At 36.8% G+C, this 10407-nt stretch overlaps 5 non-coding genes across 5 annotated transcripts; all 5 read right to left on the bottom strand.

Annotated features, from left to right (window-relative positions):
• Positions 1–770: 770 nt before the first annotated feature.
• On the bottom strand, positions 771–843 carry Trnak-uuu. Its single transcript has one exon. It is a non-coding gene; the product is annotated as a tRNA-Lys (tRNA).
• A 2869-nt stretch (positions 844–3712) lies between these two features.
• Trnak-uuu lies at positions 3713–3785 on the bottom strand. The gene has a single exon. It is a non-coding gene; the product is annotated as a tRNA-Lys (tRNA).
• Positions 3786–6055: 2270 nt separating this feature from the next.
• Trnak-uuu lies at positions 6056–6128 on the bottom strand. The gene has a single exon. It is a non-coding gene; the product is annotated as a tRNA-Lys (tRNA).
• Positions 6129–6599: 471 nt separating this feature from the next.
• On the bottom strand, positions 6600–6672 carry Trnak-uuu. The gene has a single exon. It is a non-coding gene; the product is annotated as a tRNA-Lys (tRNA).
• Positions 6673–8556: 1884 nt separating this feature from the next.
• On the bottom strand, positions 8557–8629 carry Trnak-uuu. Its single transcript has one exon. It is a non-coding gene; the product is annotated as a tRNA-Lys (tRNA).
• Between the last annotated feature and the right edge of the window lie 1778 nt (positions 8630–10407).

Below are 10407 nucleotides of genomic sequence, written 5' to 3'. Positions count from 1 at the left end.
TTCTGTCTCTACAATGTGTATGTGTTAGTTTGTTTGTGTGTGTGTACCTGTGTGTGTGAATGTGTGTGTTTCAGAGAGAGAGAAAGAAAGAGAGAGAGAGAGAGAGAGAGAGAGTGTGTGTGTGTGTGTGTGTGTGTGTGTGTGTGTGTGTGTGTGCATACATGTGTCTGTGTTACATATATATTTGTGTGTGTGTGTGTGTGTATGTGTGTGTTTGTGTGTGTGTGTGTGTGTGTGTGTGTGTGTGTGTGTGTGTGTGTGTGTGTGTGTGTGTGTGTGTGTGTGTAACTGAAGTATTATTTCTCAAAAAAAAAAAAATAATAAATAAAGTGAAGCTGAGTGAAATATAGATACCTGGAAGCAACGATAAATATAGAAGCGGAATATAGAGGGATATAGTCATATAGATGCATAGATCTTTAAGCAGATAGGAAGATTCCTAGGTACAAAAAGTTATTGAGATCCACATCCTTATATATGCACAGCTGCCTGCACGTATACCTGGTACACCCCGTTTTCGAAGGACAGCATCAGCACCTCAGTGTTTCTGCACCCCCTCCCCCCTCACCCGTCTCTCTGTCTGTCTCTCTCACTAAACATAACGTTTCCAGTGACCATGGCAGGCAGTTGATAGAATAAGTCTCTCGTTACAAGGAAATGCGCATAGCTAGCTAGGGCAGCGTCTGGTTCATACAAGCATTAGTTTTAACGAGAAACAGCCGAATCCAGTTGCTATTCAGCATGAGCATAATTAGTCACTGCATAACGTTCGCTCGAACAGGGACTCGAACCCTGGACCCTTAGGTTAAAAGCCTAATGCTCTACCGACTGAGCTATCCGAGCTTCCATGACATGAAATAAGATTTGTCATATTTTTTTTTAAATACTTAAATAATAAAAAAATTCTGTATGACCATTGGCCTTCTATGGCAATGGCTCTCATAGCCCAGGAGCTAATTCATGTACGAGGCCAAATAAGGGATTTGGTTCTGGAGTATTTGGTCCCAAATAAGGAATTTGTTTTAATAATGTTAAACAATTTCCATGTTTGTGTTAAAATGTTTTTTTGGCCTGAAATACTTTTAATGTTTGCGTGTGTGTGTATGTGTGCGTGTGTATCTATATGTTTATATAAGTTTATACATACATATACACTCACTTATTCTCACTGTCACTCCCCCCCCCCCCCATCTCTCTCTCTCTCTCTCTCTCTCTCTCTCTCTCTCTCTCTCTCTCTCTCTCTCTCTCTCTCTCTCTCTCTCTCTTTCTCTCTCTTTCTCTCACTATATGACGTTTTCAGTGACCATGACAGTCAGTTGATAAGATTAAGTTCCTCGTTACAAGGAAATGCACATAGCTAGCTAGGACAACGTCTGGCTAATACTCCATACCAGTGGTTCCCAAACTTGGCTTCCAGGTGGATTCCTAGCGCCCCCCCCCCCCCCCCATCATACATATATGTAAACACACTTTTTTTGGTATGTTTCAAATTGAAAACAAGATTAAATACAAAGATGTATTTCACAAATAAATCCTGATTTAGAAATTAAATTTATTTAGCAGTTTTAGCTGTGTCAGTAATATGGAAAGGTAAATCAACCAGTAACCATAGTAGTATAGTTCAGTGACTTCACGGCATTGGTGTAGGGATATCAGCTTTTCAACGTAAGGCTAAGAAGAAAATATATATATATATATATATATATCCTGCTCCTAATGCCATTTTGTCACCGTCCTACCGCCCCCTTTTGTTTGTGTATGCCTATATCCATATGTTTATACGCACATACATATACACTCTTTCACTCATTCTCACTTTTAGTCTTTATGTGATAGTCAAATTTTAAAAAGGTTAAGAGCCACTGCTTTATACGATAGAATTATCTAAATACTTTGTATATGAGAAATAGTTTAACACGTAATGCTTCAATGACTTTATGTATTTATTTTCATATCAATGCCTGTCAACAGTAAGACAACCATCAGCAGCGTAGTTTTAACAAGAACAGTGTTTCGCTGGAACAGGTACTTGAACCTTGGACCCTTAGGTTAAAAGCCTAATGCTCTACCGACTGAACTATCCGAGCTTGCATGGTGTTAATCATTTTTTGCCATATATATATATATATATATATATATATTTTGTTTTCTTATACTTATATCATAAATAATTTCTGTATGGTCATTGGTTCTCTATGCAGTGTCTCTAGTAGTCCAGCAGCTAATTCTTGTCCGAGGCCAAATTAAGGATTTGGTTCAACATACCCTACGGAAAATGTTTTATTGGACAGTATAGGATAGACCTAGAAAATGTGGTCCCAATTTCTATTAAAGGAGGGAAAATGCAATTGCCACATAGTCACTTTGTTATTTTGGAAAAATATACCTGTTAGATATAAGAATGTTTGTAATAAAAACATTTGTCTGCGCACATATAGAAAGATTGTCTTAAACCTGTGATGAGAAATTACATTAAATGCAAGAAATATAGCCTATAGGATTAACCATACATTCAAAGAAAAACATGTTGAAATTCTAATGGCACAGTCTTTTTCACGATGGCAACCAACGTGTTCTTTTCATCCATATTTGTAGAATGCTACGGTACATGTTACTGATAATCTCTCCTCTTCTTCCTCCTATTTTCTTCTCTTCTTTCCCTTTCCTTTAAGTGCTCTCGTACCAGGTACTGCAGGGACGAGTTTACTGCAAGTATCTCGTGAATCTCTTTATCTCTCTCTTTGTCTCTTTCTGTCTGTCTCATAGTCTCTGTATGTGTGTGTGTGTCTGCCTGCCTGCCAGTGTCTCTCTCTCTGTCTCTCTTTCTCACTACTATCTTTGTCTGTCTCTTTGCTTGTAATGGGAGATAATCAATTTGCTCTGAGCTGCACAACTCTAACGACTAGAAAGCGATACCCGATACGTGGTCAGTTTGTTAGCCAAATATTTAGTATTTTACGAAAAAAAAAGTCAGTTCATATATTTCTACGTTCGTGTATAAATGCCTTATTGGCTTGGAATACTTGTTATGTTTATTTATACATGTATGTGTGTATTATATATATATATATGCATATATATATTTATATATATGCATATATATATGCATATATATATGCATATATATATATATATATATATATATATTTATATATATGCATATATATATATTTATATATATGCATATATATATTTATATATATGCATATATATATTTATATATATGCATATATATATATAATATATACACAGTATATAATATACATATTCACTTCCACTCATTCTCACCTTCATTCTTTCTTACCCCTCTCTCTCTCTCACTAAACACTTAACACTAAGGTTTTTCAGTGACCATGGCAGTCAGTTGATAAGAGTAAATTCCTCGTTACAAGGATATGCGCGAAGCTACCTAGGATAACGTCTGGCCAATACTGTACACCATTGGTTCCCAAATTTTCCGGCTGGCACCCTTTTGGCCGTAACTCTTAAACGGTTAAGAACCACTGCTATACACGATAGAAATATCTAAATGCTTTGTATATGAGAAATGACAAACCCTCTACACTCTACATAATGCTTCCATGATTTTATGCATTTATTTTAATTTCAACGCCTGTCTACAGTAAGATAAGCATCGACAGCGTAGTTTTAACGAGCCGTATCCTGTTAAACGGCATTTCAACATGAGCATAATTAGTCACTGCATAACGTTCGCTCGAACAGGGACTCGAACCCTGGACCCTTAGGTTAAAAGCCTAATGCTCTACCGACTGAGCTATCCGAGCTTGTATAGGATTAAATATTTGATGTAGATTTCTTCTTAAAAATACATATATCATAAATAATTTCTGCCTGGCATCGGCCCTCTGTGGCAGTGGCTCTCATAGTCCAGCAACTAATTCCTGTGCAAGACCAAATAAGGGATTTGGTTCAACATACCCTGCACAAAAGATTTTATTAGACAAAGTAGGATAGACCGTTTGGAGTATGTGGTCCTAAACTGTGGTATCACATGAAAACTATAGACTATTTTCTCTCAAAAGAGGGAAAATGCCGTTGACATAGTCACATCATTTCCTTTGCTAATACAATTTTTTTTGTGCAAAATATATGTGTTCAATGTGAGAATGTTCGTAATGAAAACGTCAATTAGTACACAGAGAGATTAGGTGATGAGAAATTACATTAAGTCAAAGAAATATAGCCAATACGATTAACCATATATGCTACGGTCCATGTTCCTGATAATCTCTCCCCTTCTTCCTCCCATTTTATTCTCTTCTTTCCTTTTTCTTTAAGAACTATATTATCAGGTACCGTAGGGACGAGTTTACTGCAAGAATAACACGTCAATCTCTCTGTATCTGTCATTCTGTCTTCTAGTCTCTCTCTCTCCCTGTCTATCTGTCTCTGTCTGCCTACCAGTCTCTCTCTCTATGCCTCTGTCTGCCTGCCAGTCTCTCCGTTTCTCTGTCTCTGCCTGCAAGTCTCTCTTTCTGCCTGTCTCTTTATCTGTTTATAAAGAGGAAGAATGCATTTGCTCGGAGTTGCACTGTAGCGTCTCGCTAACAAAGGGCGCCCAGCTTGTACGTAGTTAAAACAAGGTAGATTTCTCCATGCGTGACCTGTGGTTAACGAGCATCACTCATTAACGGGGGCAAACAGTTATACTAACTACTTTATTTAAAACTTTAGTACAAGTTAAATTATTGTTTAAACTATGGTGGATAGGGTGGATATTCCTAAGGCATAAAATAAGATATATACATTTAAAACATACGCTTTATTTAAAAATAAAAATAAAACAGGAAGCAATATAAAAACGTCCACGTTACAATAAAATTCATGAATAACAACAAGGTATCCAGCCTAATCTTGATTACTGAATCCTAAAAATCTTCACTTGTACTTAACTTAGGCGACCGGAGGTTGAGGTGGGCCGATTCACAGTGGGGTTTTTGTTTTCACAAACAACCAGTTTTCGATAATATGCAGAGTCCAGAGCGACGTTTTGCAAACAATGGTAGGCTGCAGAATCCCCTGTGGAAACTAGCGCTGGCTATTTACGTGAGTGTGGGGATTGTGGCTACTTAAAATGAGAATTATGGGATGCGCACTAGCATACTGTAAATCGGAATTTTGCTTCTAGATCGTGGACAGATCAATGGAAATAAAATAGAATTGAATAAAGTAGGGGGGTTTCGGCATTTCTTTGGTTTGTGTATACGGCACCAGGCATCGTTTAAAAACTCGTTGGTTGCGCCAACGTTCGGATGCACAACTCTAATAACTAGAACGCGATGCCTGATACGTGGTCAGTTTGTCAGCCAAATATTTAGTATTTTACAAGAAAAAAAAATATGTACATAGATTTCCATGTTCGTGTTTAAATGCCTTATTGGTGTGAAATACTTTTTGTTTATATACATTTCTATGTTTATATATATATATATGATTATATGTGAGTATGTGCATATTTATGCTTATATATACATTCATGCATAAATATTTATATATATACAAATACAATATACATATTCACTCACTCATTCTCACTTTCACTCCCCCACCTCTCTCTCTCTCACTAACACAACCTTTGCAGTGACCAAGGCAGTTAGCTGATAAAAACAAATCCCTCGTTACTAGGAAATACGCGTAGCTAGCAAGGACAACGTCTGGCAAATACTATACACCAGTGGTTCCCAACTTTTCTGTTTTTTCTGGTTCCTAACGCTACCCCCATCATACACATGCGAACGCACTTCAAACTGTAAATAAGATTAAACATAAAAATGTATTTCACAAATAAAACTTGATTTAGTAAACCACTCCATTTAGCAGTTTAAGCTGTGTCAGCAATATGAAAGGGTAAATTAACATCTCTTGTAACCAAAGCAACATGGTTATATCTACAAATATTGCACAGATATTGCTTATTCCATTTCAGTGTCTGTCTACAGTAAGACAAACATCAGCAGCGTAGTTTTAACGAGGACAGTGTCAGTCCTGTCAGTCGGTATTTCAACGTGAGCATAATTAGTCACTGCATAACGTTCGCTCGAACAGGGACTTGAACCCTGGACCCTTAGGTTAAAAGCCTAATGCTCTACCGACTGAGCTATCCGAGCTTGCATAGTTTTAAATATTTGCTGCCCCATTTCTTCTTAAAAATACACATATAAAAAAATTCTGCATGATCACCGGCCTCCTGTGACAGTGGCTTTCATAGTCCAGCAGCTAATTCTTGTATGAGTTCAAATAAGGGATTTGGTTCAACATATCCTGCGGAAAAGATTTTATTTGACAGGGTAGGATAGATCGTTTGAAGTATGTGTTCCCAAACGGTGGTAACACATGAAAACTACAGACTGTTTTCTCTCAAAAGAGGGATAATGGAATTGTCACAGTCGCATAATTTCCTTTGCTAGTACAAGTTCATTTTTTGTACGAAATATACGTGTTCTATATGAGTCTTTTTCACCATGGCAACCAATGTGTACTTTTCATCCATATTTGTAAAATGCTACGGTAGTGTTTCATCGGCCGAATTCTGTCAGTCTGTATTTCAACATGAGCATAATGAGTCACTGCATAACGTTCGCTCGAACAGGGACTCGAACCCTGGACCCTTAGGTTAAAAGCCTAATGCTCTACCGACTGAGCTATCCGAGCTTGTATACGATTAAATATTTGCTGCCCATTTCTTCTTAAAAATACATATATCATAAATAATTTCTGCATGGTCATCGGCCCTCTGTGGTAGTGGTTCTCATAGTCCAGGAGATCATTTCTGTGCAAGACCAAATATGGGATTTGGTTCAACATACCCTGCAAAATAGATTCTATTAGATAGGGTAGGATAGACCGTTTGGAGTATGTGGTCCTAAACTGTGGTATCACGTGAAAACTATAGACTATTTTCTCTCAAAAGAGGGAAAATGCAGTTGACACAGTCACATCATTTCCTTTGCTAATATAATTTTTTTGTGCAAAATATGTGTTCTATATGAGAATGTTCGTAATGAAAACCTCTATCAATACACAGAAAGATCAGGTAATCTTAAACCTGTGACGAGAAATTACATTAAGTCAAACAAATGTAGCCTATAGGATTAACCATACATTCAGAGAAAAAATCCAATACCATGGTCTTTTTCACGATGGCAACCAATGTGTACTTTTCATCCATATTTGCGGAATGCTACGGTACATGGTACTGATGATCTCTCCTCTTCTTCCTCCCATTTTCCTCTCTTCTTTCCCTTTTCTTTACTTGCCAACACCCCTCTAACGACTAGAACGCGATGCCTGATACTTGGTCAGTTTGTTAGCCAAATATTAAATAAAAAAAAAAATAAAAAAAAAATTGTGTACATAGATTTCCATTTTCGTGTTTAAATGCCTTATTGGCTTGAAATACTTTTTGTTTATATACATATGTATTTATATATATATGATTATATGTGAGTATATGTATATATATATGCTTATATATACATACATGCATAAATTTATATATACACAAATATAATATACATATTCACTCACTCATTCCCACATTCACTCCCCCCCCCCTCTCTCTCTCTCTCTCTCTCTCTCTCTCTCTCTCTCTCTCTCTCTCTCTCTCTCTTTCTCTCTCTCTCTCTCTCTCTCTCTCACTAAACATTTAACACTAAGCTTTTCCAGTGACCATGGTAGTCAGTTGATAAGAGTAAGTCCCTCGTTACAAGGAAATGCGCGTAGCTAGTAAGGACAACGTATGGCAAATACTATACACCTGTGGTTCCCAACTTTTCCGGTTGGCACCCTTTTGGCTTACAGATGGGTTCCTAACGCTCCCCCCATCATACACATGCGAACGCACTTTTTGTTTGCTTCAAACTGTAAATAAGATTAAACATAAAAACGTATTTCACAAATAAAATTTGATTTAGTAAATCACTTAATTTAGCTGTTTTAGCCGTGTCATCAATATGGAAGGGTAAATTAACATCTCTTGTAACCATAACAACATTGTCTACACAGATACTGGTAATGAAATGGTAGTGCTTGGTGCAAGGAAATCAACTTTTCAACGTATGGGTAAGAAATAAAGAAAAAAATATATTTACTGCTCCTTATGCCATCTTGTCACACCCCCTACTTGGAGTCTATGATCTACTAGGGGGTCCACGGATGAGTTTCAGGTGTTCCGTTTTGATCAGATGAAAATTAACATTCATATTAATGTATAGTTTTAGACCCTTTACTTTAAAGTTTGATAATACTTTGTGTGTCATACATGTCCGTAGGGGGTCTATAGCTGTTATCAGATTCTTATAAGGGTCCGTGACACTAAATAGTTGAAAACCACTACTCTACACTATTGCATTGTCTAAATATCTTGTGTACGAGAAAAAATAACAAAGATAAAGCTTCAATGATTTTATATATTTATTTTCATCTCAACGCCTGTCTACAGTAAGACAAACATCAGCAGCGTAGTTTTAACGAGGACAGTGTCAGTCCAGTCAGTCGGTATTTCAACCTGAACATAATTAGTCACTGCATAACGTTCGCTCGAACAGGGACTCGAACCCTGGACCCTTAGGTTAAAAGCCTAATGCTCTACCGACTGAGCTATCCGAGCTTGTATACGATTAAATATTTGATGTAGATTTCTTCTTAAAAATACATATATCATAAATAATTTCTGCATGGCATCGGCCCTCTACGGCAGTGGCTCTCATAATCCAGCAGCTAATTCCTGTACGAGACCAAATATAGGATTTGGTTCAACATACCCTGCAGAAAATGGTTTTTTTAGACAAATTTGGACAGACCGTTTGGAGTATGTGGTCCTAAACTGTGGTATTACATGAAAACCATAGACTATTTTCTCTCAAAAGAGGGAAAATGCAGTTGACACAGTCACATCATTTCCTTTGCTAATACAACTTTTTTGTGCAAAATATATGTGTTCTATATGAGAATGTTCGTAATGAAAACCTCTATCAATACACAGAATTATTAGGTTATCTTAAACCTGTGATGAGAAATTACATTAAATGCAAGAAATATAGCCTATAGGATTAATCATACATTCAGAGAAAAAATCCAATACCATGGTCTTTTTCACGATGGCAACCAATGTGTACTTTTCATCCATATTTGTGGAATGCTACGTTACATATAACTGATAATCTCTCCTCTTCTTCCTCCCATTTTCCTCTCTTCTTTCCCTTTTCTTTACTTGCTCTCGTACGAGGCACCGCATGGACGAGGTTACTGCAAGAATAACACGTGAATCTCCTATCTATCTTTCTGCTAGTCTCTCTCCCTCTCTCTCTGTCTCTTTGTTTATAAAAAGAAGAATAATTAATTTGCTAGATGTACTACTCTAACGACTAGAACGCGATGCCTGATACGTGGTCAGTTTATTAGCCAAATATTTAGTATTTTACAGGAAAAAGAAAAAAATGTGTGTACATTTTCGTGTTTAAATGCCTTATTGGCTTGAAATACCCTTTGTTTATATACATATATGTTTATATATATATGATTATATGTGAGTATATGTATATCTATGATTATATATACATACATGCATAAATTGATATATACAGAAATATGATATACATATTCACTCTCACTCATTCTCACATTCACTCCCCCAACCCCTCTCTCTCACTAAACACTTAACACTAAGCTTTTCCAGTGACCATGGCAGTGATTTGATAAGAGTAGGTCCCTCGTTACAAGGAAATGCGCGTAGCTAGCAAGGACAACGTCTGGCAAATATTATACACTTGTGGTTCCCACCTTATCCGGTTGGCACCCTTTTGGCTTCCAGATGGGTTCCTAACGCTTCCCCCATCATACACATGCGAACGCACTTTTTGTATGCTTCAAAATGTAAATAAGATTAAACATAGAAATGTATTTCACAAATAAAATTTGATTTAGTAAACTACTTCATTTAGCTGTTTTAGCCGTGTCATCAACATGGAAGGGTTAATTAACATCTCTTGTAACCATAGCAACATTGTCTACACAGATACTGGCAATGAGATGGTAGTGCTTGGTACAGGGAAATCAACTTATCAACGTATGGGTAAGAAATAAAAAAAAAATCTGTTAACTGCTCCTTATGCCAGCTTGTCACACCCCCTACTTGGAGTCTATGATCTACTAGGGGGTCCACGGATGAGTTTCAGGTGTTCCGTTTTGATCAGATAAAAAGTAACATTCATATTAATGTATAGTTTTAGACCCTTTACTTTAAAGTTTGACAATACTTTGTGTGTTATACATGTGCGTAGGGGGTCTATAGCTTTCATCAGATTCTTAAAAGGGTCCGTGACTCTAAATAGTTGAAAACCACTGCTCTACACTATTGCATTGGCTAAATATCTTGTGTACGAGAAA

Source organism: Penaeus chinensis, chromosome 8 (assembly GCF_019202785.1).
Source record: "Penaeus chinensis breed Huanghai No. 1 chromosome 8, ASM1920278v2, whole genome shotgun sequence".
Classification (NCBI taxonomy): Eukaryota; Metazoa; Arthropoda; class Malacostraca; order Decapoda; family Penaeidae; genus Penaeus; species Penaeus chinensis.
Note: the sequence above shows the minus strand (reverse complement) of the source record. Positions and strands in the feature narration are given on the sequence as shown.